At 38.4% G+C, this 12,213-nt stretch overlaps 1 pseudogene; it reads right to left on the bottom strand.

The window, feature by feature from the left end:
* Positions 1-2,525: 2,525 nt before the first annotated feature.
* LOC143269712 (glyceraldehyde-3-phosphate dehydrogenase pseudogene) lies at positions 2,526-11,527 on the bottom strand (annotated as a pseudogene).
* Positions 11,528-12,213: the final 686 nt, after the last annotated feature.

Below are 12,213 nucleotides of genomic sequence, written 5' to 3'. Positions count from 1 at the left end.
TCCTGATATATTCACAATTATTTGTGCATGCACAATAATTGATGTTTGTTGTTAAGACATAAAAATAAAGATGAGAGACAGCTTTGTTGAGCAGCAGGAAGCACTTAGGTACACAGCATGACAATAGGAGGGTCATCTGAGATGATTGCTCAGCAGAGGAAGGAGGTCATCTGTGGTGATATTTTATTTGTGCTTCAATAAATAAAGCTTGCCTGGAGATCAGAGGAGGAAGCCAAATTCCAAAAACACCAGCAATTTCCATAGTTTAAAATCCTGAATCATGACAGGACACTGGCAGAATTCAAGTTATCTGACCCATGGAATACTGCTGTGGGATGGTCTGTATGTCAAATGCTCTAATTGGTCAATAAATAAAACACTGATTGACCAGTGGCTAGGCAGGAAGTATAGGCGGGACTAACAGGAGAAAAGAAAAAACAGAAAGGCAGAAGGAGACAGTGTCAGCCACTGCCATGACAAGAAGCATGTGAAGATGCCAGTAAGCCACGAGCCATGTGGCAAGGTATATATTAATGGAAATGGATTAATTTAAGCTAAAAGAACAGTTAGCAAGAAGCCTGCCATGACCATACAGTTTGTAAGCAATATAAGTCTCTGTGTTTACTTGGTTGGGTCTGAGCGGCTGTGAGAGTGGCATGTGACAAAGGTTTGTCCTGACTGTGGGCAAGGCAGGAAAACTCTAGCTACAGAACACTTGCACCAAATGTGAGGATGAGTTGTAGGCCTTGCATACATCCTACTTCACAAATGTGTCTGTGAGATACACTAAGCCTGTAGGCCGAAGATAATGCCCCAACATGCAGAGAATCCTCAGGTGACTGTCAAGGAATCTAGCTTTTTTTGTCAAAACTCACAATTTTTTTTGAAGTCACTTGTTTGCACATCCTGTTTTACTAGGTAATATTATTTCCTTCTAGAGTGTCTGAGGGAGTTGAAGAATAAATAGATGTAACTATAGTTTTCCTTGTTCAGAAATTTCAGAAAAATAAACTCATTAAGAGGAGTTAAGTGTATAAGTTTGAAAGACATCATAAGATAGTTTTCTGTTGATAATACAAGATAGGATAGAAAGTAAATTAGGTACATTTTTGGACTCACCAAATAGGATAGAATGGAATATTTTCTCTGAACTTGTCAAATGCAACTAGAGTAGACATTATTGATGTATTTATCTTGTATATATTGTATACAGTTATTGTATATAGTTCTTATTATATTAGATATAACTGTTTTTTAATTTTTTATTAGAAAAAGGGGAAATGTGATGTTTTATATGTGCTTTAAAAATAAATTAGCCTGGAGATCAGAGGAATAGGAACAGGCATTAAGTAAACAAAGGAGTCAGGCATGGGAGTACATGCCTTTAACCTATGACTTGGCAGGCAGGAATCTGTCTGGATCTCTGTGAGTTCAAAGCCACACTGGAAACAGATCAAGGTATGGTGGCACATGCCTAAATTCCAACACTTGTTAACCATGGATGCCTGGAGATCTGTACAGACAGATCTGTACAGACAGACAGGAAGTGACAGAGCTGGCAATGAAGAGGAAGTGTTGTAGCTGGACAGAGAGAGCAAATCAGATGTCAGAACATCAGGTTATATAAGCATGGTTAGACAGGAAGTAACTTGCATTTGGAAGCTGTAGAGTTCATGAGGTAGGGTGGCTGGTGGCTTTCCTTATCTCTCTAAGGCTTTCACCCCTATATCTGGCTCTGTGTTTTTTACTTAGTAAGACCATTTAGAAATTCATCCACAGTCATCATCACTCTAAGTAAATGCTTTTCCCTGATTGCACTCCCATCATAGGTAGGAACACCAAGCGTTAGGAATTTGCATTCTGAGGATTTATTATTAAGCAACAAATTAATCATTAATCTAATCAATACACTTCACGGCCACACTGAATTTAAACTTCTGTTTATTGGTTTCAGAGGGTTTTGTTCTTGTTTATGTTTTTGTAGAAAGAACATAAGGGTGGATAGGGAGCAAGAGAGGATCTGGAAGGACTTGGGGGAAGATATGAAATGTGTTTAATTTAATAATAATAAGTAAGCAAATATATTTCAATTAAAAATCATTTTAAATAAAAAGTATGAATTAGGAAGTGACAAGTTTATATTTCATTATCTGTAATGTTCTGTAATATTTTTGATGCTATATTTATATTTTTATTTATATATTTATATTCCTAATGATATGTAGGTATAGTTCCTTGTTTATTTACTCTATGTGTTTTATTGAATGAATATCAAATTTATGTATCCATTTTCTTATTCCTGGATACTTAGGCTTAATCAACTGTCCATAATTATTTACAATATAATAACAAACACTAAACTTTTTGTGGGTTTAGTGAACTTTATTGGTGGTATTCAAGAGACTAGGGATCGCTAAGCCCCTCCCTTTCATCTGGGATTCTGGGATAGAAACTGTGATGGAGATACTCAGTGTTGTAGGCTGATTTGGTACAGGAACTGCTTCATAGTCCAGGACATCTCATGCTCATGTGTTCTTGCTGGGGTAGGTGGTCCAGGCCTTCTTACTCCTTGGAGGCCATGTAGGCCATGAGATCCATTGTCCTGTTATATTAGCAGTATTCATTATCATACCAAGAAATGACCTTTTCAAAGTTAACATTGAGAGCACTACCAGCCCCAGCATCATAGATGGCAGAGTAGTTATTACTGTTAAAGTTGTAGGAGACATCCTCATTATCAGTTTAGCCTGGAATGTCCTTAATGGGTCCTTGGATGCCTGCATTACCAACTTCTTGATGTCATCATATGCTTGGAAGCTTTCTTCAGGTGACATGTCAGAGCTATGTCAGAAAGATTGTGGATAGGAACACAAAATGGCATGCAAATGAGCTACTGATTGAGCTCTGGGTTCACCTTGCCCACACCCTTGCAGCACCAGTGAATGTATAAATGATGTTCTGGGGTATCACACCACAGCTTCCCAGAAGGACCATCCACAGTTTTCTGGGTGGCAATGATGTCTTGGATTGCCATCATGAGTCCTTCCCCAATGCCAAAATTGTCATGGATGATGTTGGTCAGGGGGACTAAGCAGTTGGTGGTAGAGGAATCATTGCTGACAATCTTGAGTGAATTGTCATACTTCTCATATTCCACATCTATCACAAACATGAAGGCATCAGCAGAAGGGGCAGACGTGATAATCCTTTGGACCCCACCTTTCAAGTGGGCTCCAGGCTTCTCTATTTGTGAAGACACCAGTTAACTTTACAGCATTATCCCATCCAATATGGGCAGCCTCTTGCTCCTGGAAGATGTTGGCAGTCTTACAGTTCTCAGCCTTGTCTGTGTATATATGATAGTTTCTAAATCTATGTATAAATATTGTCAAATCTCCTAAGTATCATCAAACTGAATAAATACGAAAGTAATTAGTACAACTACCACAGTAACACTAGCTACTTATAGTACCACCTGCATATGTGGTGATATTTTATTTGTGCTCTAACAAATAAAGCTTGCCCTAGGGATCAGAGAAAAGAGTCAGCCACTATATTTAACATAGAGGTAGTCAGTGGATGCGCTTAAGAGCATGAAATAGTATCAGAAATACATACTCCTCATTTAAACATTAATAATAACAGAAATAGACTCTCTCAATCACATTCTCCAGATACCACCATATCCTAACTTCACATCTAATTACATTTATCATTAATATCTCTGAATACAAACTTAAGATTTTTCCCAAGGAAAGGCAGAATTCCCCACATGGAACACATACTTGTTCCTCACTCTCTTTCATGAATCTGCTCTTTATGTTCTTTATTATTTTTTTTTTCAGTTTCAATACAATTTTATTTTAATTTTTTATTTTATTCTACTCATTCCTCATGCTATGCACAGAACACTCCCTCCCCCCTCCTCAAACAACCCAGCCCTCTTTCCCAGGCCACCTGGCATCCCCACATCCCACAAATTAAGGTCTCCCATGGAGAGTCAGCAGATCCCAGCACACATGTCCAAGCATGTCCAAGCCTCTTCCCACAGCACCAAGGCTGTGTAAGGTGTCATACCACAGACATAGGCTTCCCAGAAGCCTGCCCATGCACCAGGGACAGATCCCAATCCCCCTGCCTGGGTGCCCCTCAAACAGTTCTAGCCAAAGAACCATCTTCTGTGTCCAGAGGGCCTAGTCCAGTCCATGGGGGCTCCACAGCTACTTGTCCACATTTCATGGGTTTCCACCAGTGTGGTCCGTCATCTCTGCATATCCTCCCATCATGATCTCAACGTCCCTCACCTACAGTATCTCTCCTCTCTCTCATCAATTGGATTCCCAGAGCTCAGCCTGGTGCCTAGCTGTGGATCTCTGTATCTGCCTCCATCTGTCACTGGACAAAGGCTCTATGATGACAGTTAGGTTATTTGTTAGGCTGGTCACCAGAGTAGACTGGTCCAGGCACCCTCTGGACCACTGCCAGCAGACCAAGGTGGGGTCAACCTTGTGGATTCCTGAGAGCCTCCCCAGAACTCTGCCTCTTCCTATTCCCATGATGTCCTCATCTATCATGGTATCTTTCTCCTTGCCCTCCCACTCTGTCCCTGTTCCAGCTTGACCCTGCCATTTCCCTATGTTCTCATCCCACACTCCTCTCCCTCTGACACCCCCAACACCTACTCCACTCATGTAGATCTCATCCACTTCTCCTTCACAGGGTCATCCATGTGTCCCTCCTAGGGTCTTTTCCTGTTGGCTAGCCTCTCTGGAGCTGTGAGGTGCAATCTGGCCATCCCTTCCCTTCCATTTAGTATCCACTTATGAGTGAGTACATACTATGTTTGTCCTTCTGAGCCTGGGTTACCTCACTCAAGATGACATTTTCTAGATCCATGCATTTGCCTGCAAATTTCATGATATTATTTTTTTTTACTGCTGAGTACTACTCCATTGTGTATATGTGCCACATTTTCTTTATCCATTCTTCAGTTGGAGGGCATCTAGGTTCTTTCCAGGTTCTTGCTATTACAAATAATGCTGATATGCACATAGCTGAGCATGTGTCCTTGTGGTAAGATTGAGCATTCCTTGGGTATATGCCCAAGAGTGGTATAACTGGGTCTTGAGGAAGAATTATTCCCAACTTTCTGAGAAACCTCAATCCTGATTTCCAGAGTGGCTGTACAAGTTTGCATTCCTACCAACAGTAGAGGAGTGTTCCCCTTGTTCCACATCCTCTCCAACATAAGCTGTCTTCAGTGATTTTGATCTTAGCCATTCTGACAGGTGTAAGATGGTATCTCAGAGTTGTTTTGATTTGCATTTCCCTGATGACTAAGGATGTTGAGCAATTTCTTAAATGTCTTTCAACCATTTGAGATTCTTCTGCTGAGAATTCTCTGTTAAGCTCTGTACCCCATTTTTTAATTGGATTGTTCAGTATTTTGATGTCTAGCTTTTTGAGTTCTTTATATATTTTGGAGATCAGCCCTCTGTCAGATGTGGGGTTGGTGAAGATCTTTTTTCACTCTGTAGGCTGTTGTTTGGTCTTATTGACCATATCCTTTGCTCTACAAAAGCTTCTCAGTTTCAGGAGGTCCCATTTATTAGTTGTCACTCTCAGTGTCTTTGCAACTGGTATTATATTCAGGAAGTGGTCTCCTGTGCCAATTCGTTCCAGACTACTTCCTACTTTCTCTTCTATCAAGTTCAGTGTACCTGGACTTATGTTGAGGTCTTTGATCCACTTGGACTTGAGTTTTGTGCATGGCGACAGATATCGATCTATTTGCAGTCTTCTGCATGTTGACATCCAGTTATGCCAGCATCATTTCTTGAAGATGCTTTCTTTTATCCATGGTACAGTTTTGTGTTCTTTGTTGAAAATAATATGTTCATAGGTGCATGGATTGATGTCAAGTCTTCACTTCTATTCCATTGGTCCATTTGTCGATTTTTATGCCAGTACCAAGCTGTTTTTATTTTTATAGCTCTATAGTAAATCTTGAGGTCGGGTATCATGATTCCTCCAGAGGTTGCTTTATTATACAGGATTCTTTTAGCTATCCTAGGTTTTTGTTTTTCCAAATAAAGTTAAGTATTGTTCTTTCCAAGTCTGTGAAGAATTGTGTTGGTATTTTGATGGGGATTGCATTGAATCTGTAGATTGCTTTTGGTAAGATTTCCATTTTTACTGTGTTGATTCTATCTATCCTAGAGCATGGTAGATCTTTCCATTTTCTGATATCTTCTTCAGTTTCTTTCTTCAGAGACTTAAAGTTCTTATCATACAGGTCTTTCACTTCTTAGTTAGAGTTACCCCAAGGGGTTTTATATTATTTGTGTCTATTGTAAAGGGTGATGTTTCTCTGATTTCTTTCTCAGCCTCCTTTTCATTTGTATATAGGAAGGCTACTGATTTTTTTGAGTTAATCTTGTATCATGCTACTTTACTGAAGGAGTTTATTATTTGTAGGAGTTCCCTGGTAGAATTTTTGTGGTCACTTATGTATACTATCATATTGTCTGCAAATAATGAAAGTTTGTCTTCTTCCTTTCCAATTTGTATCCCCTGGATCTCCTTATGTTGTCTTACTGCTCTAGCTAGAAATTCAAGTACTATATTGCATAAATTTAGGGAGAGTAGACAGCCTTGTCTTGTTCCTGATTTTGGTGGAATTGCTTTGAGTTTCTCTCCATTTAATTTGATGTTGGCTGTTGAATTTCTGTAAATTGACTTTATTATGTTTAGGTATGTTCCTTGTATTCCTGATCTCTACAAGACCTTTATCATGAAGGGGTGTTGGATTTTTTCAGAGGGTTTTTCAGCATCTAATGAGATGATCATGTGTTTTTTTCTTTCATTTTTGCCATGGACTGGCCCACAGGGAATACCATGACCATAGGAGAACCAGGGCTTGGGTAGTCAGGAAGGCAAGGATTCAGTGAATGACCGATAGTCAACACACTCAGAAGTGGTTTGAATCTGCTGCAATCTTACTTCTTCAAATCAGTAGTTTATATACAGAAAAGAAAACTATCAAGTCATAGAAGGAACAACAAGAGCTTGGCAATCATTTAATCACATCATCTTTAAAAAAAAACAGCAAACACACAATTATTAATCGGTGCTAGACATATCCCTTCACCCACACAAACTTTATGACCTAAAAAGCAGTGTGTGTTTTCTAAACTTAGTACAGTCCCTAGACTTGTGTAGACTTCTTTGCAGTTGCAGCTGTGTCCTTTATCTTATCTAGTTTATTATATACTTTTACTTTTTTGGTTTTCATGACCCACTTAGCCAATTTGGATGCTGCAGATGCTCTCTAAGTCTTTCTTTAGTTCTTTTTATCACATATCTATTTTAATATAAAACCTTTTTACTTCTTGGCATATGGACTCTTGTACTTTTACGCCTGTAAGGGGAAAGGGTTCTGCTGTAGTCTTTAAGTTCCCCATGCTGAATGTCCTTATGGAGGGGCCCACCATCTGCCTCCTATGAGATAATGTCTTCTGCCATAAATCACTTAGTTGGGATTCTCAAAGGATTCCTAGTGGGTGAGTGTTCATTTCCTAGAAGTGCCTGAACCTTTATAGTTTCTTTATCTAGTGCCTTGGGATCTTAAAAAATAGCTCATTCTGCTATATCTGATTAAGCTCCATGTCCAGCTTCCTCTTCCCTCCATAGTTCACAACCCAAGCATTCATTAATTTTGGCTGTGCTTCATAAATTAATTAGAACATTATCAGAAAAGCAGTTATACAGAACCCATAGCCCAGGGAGCTCATTATCCGTGAAGTACATCTTCTCTGAGAAGGAAGCATAATGATTGCACTCTGCCAGGGACCTCCAGGAAGCTTAGTCCCATGGGACACATATCTCTCATCTGCTATTATTGATATAATTGTTCATTTCACATGGACAACACTGGAGTGTGGCACAGTTTGTTTATATGCTGTATTACATTGACAGATTTTCATATGTTGAACCATCCTTGCATCTCTGGGATGAAGCCTACTTGGTCATGGTGGATAATTGTTTTGATGTGTTCCTGGATTCAGTATTATTGAATGACCTAATTCAATTATTAGCCAGTATTTTATTGAGTATTTTTGCATCAGTGTTCATGAGGGAGATTGGTCTGTAGTTCTCTTTCTTTGTTGCATCTTTGTGTGGTTTGTGTATCAAGGTAACTGTAGCCTCATAAAAAGAATTTGGTAAAGTTCCTTCTGTTTCTATGGTGTGAAACAATTTGAAGAGTATTGGTATTAGCTCTTCTTTGAAAATCTGATAGAATTCTGCACTGACACTATCTGATCCTGGGCTTTTTTTTTGGTTAGGAGACTTTTTAATGACCGTTTCTATTTCCTTAGGGGTTATTGGTCTATTTAAATAGTTTATCTGGTTTTGATTTAACTTTGGTATGGGATAACTATACAGAAAATCGTCCATTTCTTTCAGATTTTCAATTTTGTGGAGTAGAGGCTTTTGAAGTATGACCCGATGATTCTCTGGATTTGCTCATTGTCTGTTGTTATGGTCCCCCTTTCATTGCTGATTTTTATTAATTTGGATAAGGGCTTATCTATCTTGTTGATTATCTCAAAAAACCAACTCTTTGTTTCATTGATTCTTTGTATTGTTCTCTTTGTTTCTATTTTATTGATTTCAGCCCTCAATTTGATTATTTGCTGGTGTCTATTTCTCCTGGGTGAGTTTGCTTCTTCTTGTTCTAGAGCTCTCAGTTGTGCTGTTAAGTCACTAGTGTGAGATTTCTCCAACTTCTTTATGTGGGCATTTACAGCTATGAATTTTCCTCTTAGCCCTGCTTTCATGGTATCCCACAAGTTTGGGATGTTGTACATTTCATTGAATTCTAGGAAATCTTTAATTTCTTTCTTTATTTCTTCCTTGTCCCATTGGTGATTCAATTGGGTATTATTCAGTTTCAATGAGATTGTAGGCTTTCTAAAATTTTTGTTGTTGTTGAAGTCTAACTTTAAGCTATGGTTGTCTGATAAAACACAGGAGGTTAATTCAATTTTTTTTGTATCTGTTGAGATTTTCTTTGTGACCAAGTATGTGGTCGATTTTGGAGAAGATTTTATGGGGTGCTGAAAAGAAGGTATATTCTTTTCTTTTAGGGTGGAATATTCTGTAAATATTTATTAAATCTATTTGAATCATAGTGTCTGTTAGTTACCTTATTTCTCTGTTAAGTTTCTGTCTGGAAGACCTGTCCATTGGTGAGAGTGGGGTGTTGAAGGCTCCCACTACTAGTGTATGGGGTTTGATTGTGTGATTTAAGTTTTAGTAATGTTTCTTTTATGAATGTCGGTGCCTTTGTATTTGCAGCATAAATATTCAGAATTCATCTTGTCACATTTTCCCTGTGATAAATATGTAGTGTCCTTCCTGATCTCCTTCAATTGATTCAAAGTCTATTTTATTAGATATTAGCATAGCTACACCAGCTTGCTTCTTAAATCCATTTGATTGGAATGTCTTTCCCCAGCCTTTTATTCTGAGGTGGTGTCTGTCTTTGAAGTTGAGGTGTGTTTCTTGTGTGAAGCAAATGGATGGATCTTGTTTTTTTTATCCATTCTGTTAGCCTGTGTCTTTTTATAGCTAAAATGATACCATTGATATTGATGGATATTAATGACCAGTTATTGTTAATTCCTGTTATTTTTTGGTGGTAGTGTTATATGTTTCCCTTCTTTGGTATTTGTTGGTATGGAACTAGCTATTGCCTGTGTTTTCATGGGTGTATCTAACTTCCTTAGGTTGAATTTTTCCTTCAAGTGCTCTCTGTAGGGCTGGATTTGTGGAGAGATATTGTTTAAATCTCTTTTTATCATGGAATATTTTGTTTACTCCATCTATGTTGATCGAGAGTTTTGCTGGGTATAATAGTCTGGGTTGGCATCCATGGTCTCTTAATATCTGCATCACATCTGTCCAGGACCTTGTGGCTTTTAGAGTCTCCATTGAGAAGTCAGGTGTTATTCTTATGGGTCTGTCTTTATATGTTACTAAGCCTTTTTCCTTTGCAGCTCTTAATATTTTTCTTTTTTCTCTGTGTTTATTGGTTTGATTATTATGTGGCGAGGGGACCTTTTTTTTGATTCAGTCTATTTGGTGTTCCTTAACCTTCTTGTATTTTTATAGGCATTTCCTTCTTTAGCTTGGGAAAGTTTTCTTCTATAATTTTGTTGAATATATTTTCTGTGTCTTTCAGTTGGTATTCTTCTCCTTCTTCTCTCCCTATTATTCTTAGGTTTGGTCTTTTCATGTTGTCCCAAATTTCCTGGACATTTTAGTTCATGACTTTGTTGGTTTTACTGTTTTCTTTGTCTGATGAATCTATTTCTTCTACTGTATCTTCAACGCCAGAGATCTTCTATTCCATCTTTGCATTCTATTGGTTATACTTGCATCTGTAGCTCCTGTTCGTTTACTCAGATTTTCCACTTCCAGCATTACCTCAGTTTGTGTCTTCTTTATTGACTCGATTTCAGTTTTGAAATCTTGAACTGTTCCCCTCATTTGTTTAATTGCCTTCTCTTGGCTTTCAAGGGATTTACTGATTCTTCCCATTTTTTTTTATTTGACTTTTCCTCGATTTCTTTAAAGGAATTTTTCATTTCCTCTTTTAAGATCTCTAATATCTTTAAAGTCATTTTTATTGTAGATATCTTCCATTTCTTCTCTGTTGGGATGCTTAGGTCTTGCTGATGTAGGTTCTGATAAGGTCATATTGGTTTTTATGTTGTTGACTGTATTTTTGCACTGTAATCTACTCATCTCTTTCTCTACTTGGTGCAAGTGGTGTCTGTGTCTGAGGGAGCCTCTCTTGGTCTGATTGATACTCTTGATTCAGTGGGAGCTCTTGGTCTAGTCAATGCTAATGGACATTTTGTCTCAGGTGTCAGCTCTTAGCCCAATTGATGCTACTGGGCTCTGTCTCAGGGAGTAGCTGCAGTCTTACCATGTGGTAGATGGTGGTAGTCTGACCTGTCTGCAGGATGTCTGCCTGTCAACTGGCCTCTTAGTCGAGTTGGGTGCTGGCAGGCTCTATCTCAGGGAACAGTTGCAATAAAACAAAGTATTGAAGCCGGGCGGTGGTGGCGCACGCCTTTAATCCCAGCACTCGGGAGGCAGAGCCAGGCGGATCTCTGTGAGTTCGAGGCCAGCCTGGGCTACCAAGTGAGTTCCAGGAGAGGCGCAAAGCTACACAGAGAAACCCTGTCTCGAAAAACCAAAAAAAAAAAAAAACAACAAAGTATTGGAAGACATAAATCCACAGTGAAAGAAAATAGTAATTACCTGGAGCAATTGCAGGAAATGAGAGAATACAAAATCATTTTAGAGCATCAAAACTATCCTGCAGGAGATTTTAAAGACAGGTGAATGTTGTTCTTCTGCATGTGTATGATTACACAATGGGTGGTTTAAAAACTCAATAATTAAATGAAGGGATTATCAACTTACCTGAGATTGATATAATGTCAACTATCATCTTGATAATTCTTGTTTAATCCCTAAAAAAATTGGATGACATGGGTGCCAAGATACAGCCCTTAGCAAGAGTTACTAGAGAAAATATTGACATTTTGACTGATAAGTTACAAGTTTTATAAAAAGTTACTAACATGGATAATACAGATATTCAGATGAAGACAAAGAAATTTAAAGGAGAACCAACCTCACCATCACATTATAAAATTAGAGAGGAAGAGTCTAAGGTTATGAAACAACCATCCTTAATTTATCCCATCATTTTACAGGAACAACTCCCAAATGACAGGTCTTCCCAAGGCTATATAAGAGCTGACTGGATTCCTGTGGAAATGTTAGATTTGAAGAGATTTAAGGAAGTGATAGTCTCATATGGTATGCATTCACCTTTTGTAAAGCAGCTGTTAAAATCATGGTCGACTAGTAACGTAATTGTCCCACAACACTGGAGAGACTTGATTACAGTTGTATTAGAATGTGGTCCTCTATTACAGTGAAGGACCTGGTAGAAAGATGAGGTTAGGACTATTGAACAATGAAGTAAGGTTAGAGGTACGGAAATCTCCCAAGGTCAATTTCTTGCAGAGGAAGATTATGCTAATGTACAAAGACATTCTCTATATGATGACCACACCCTGAGTCTTTGCCCTGCAGCAGCTTTGAATGCTTGGGACAGATTGAAGAAGT

This window comes from Peromyscus maniculatus, chromosome 1, assembly GCF_049852395.1.
Source record: "Peromyscus maniculatus bairdii isolate BWxNUB_F1_BW_parent chromosome 1, HU_Pman_BW_mat_3.1, whole genome shotgun sequence".
Classification (NCBI taxonomy): domain Eukaryota; kingdom Metazoa; phylum Chordata; class Mammalia; order Rodentia; family Cricetidae; genus Peromyscus; species Peromyscus maniculatus.
This window is presented reverse-complemented; position numbering and strand designations above follow the sequence as displayed.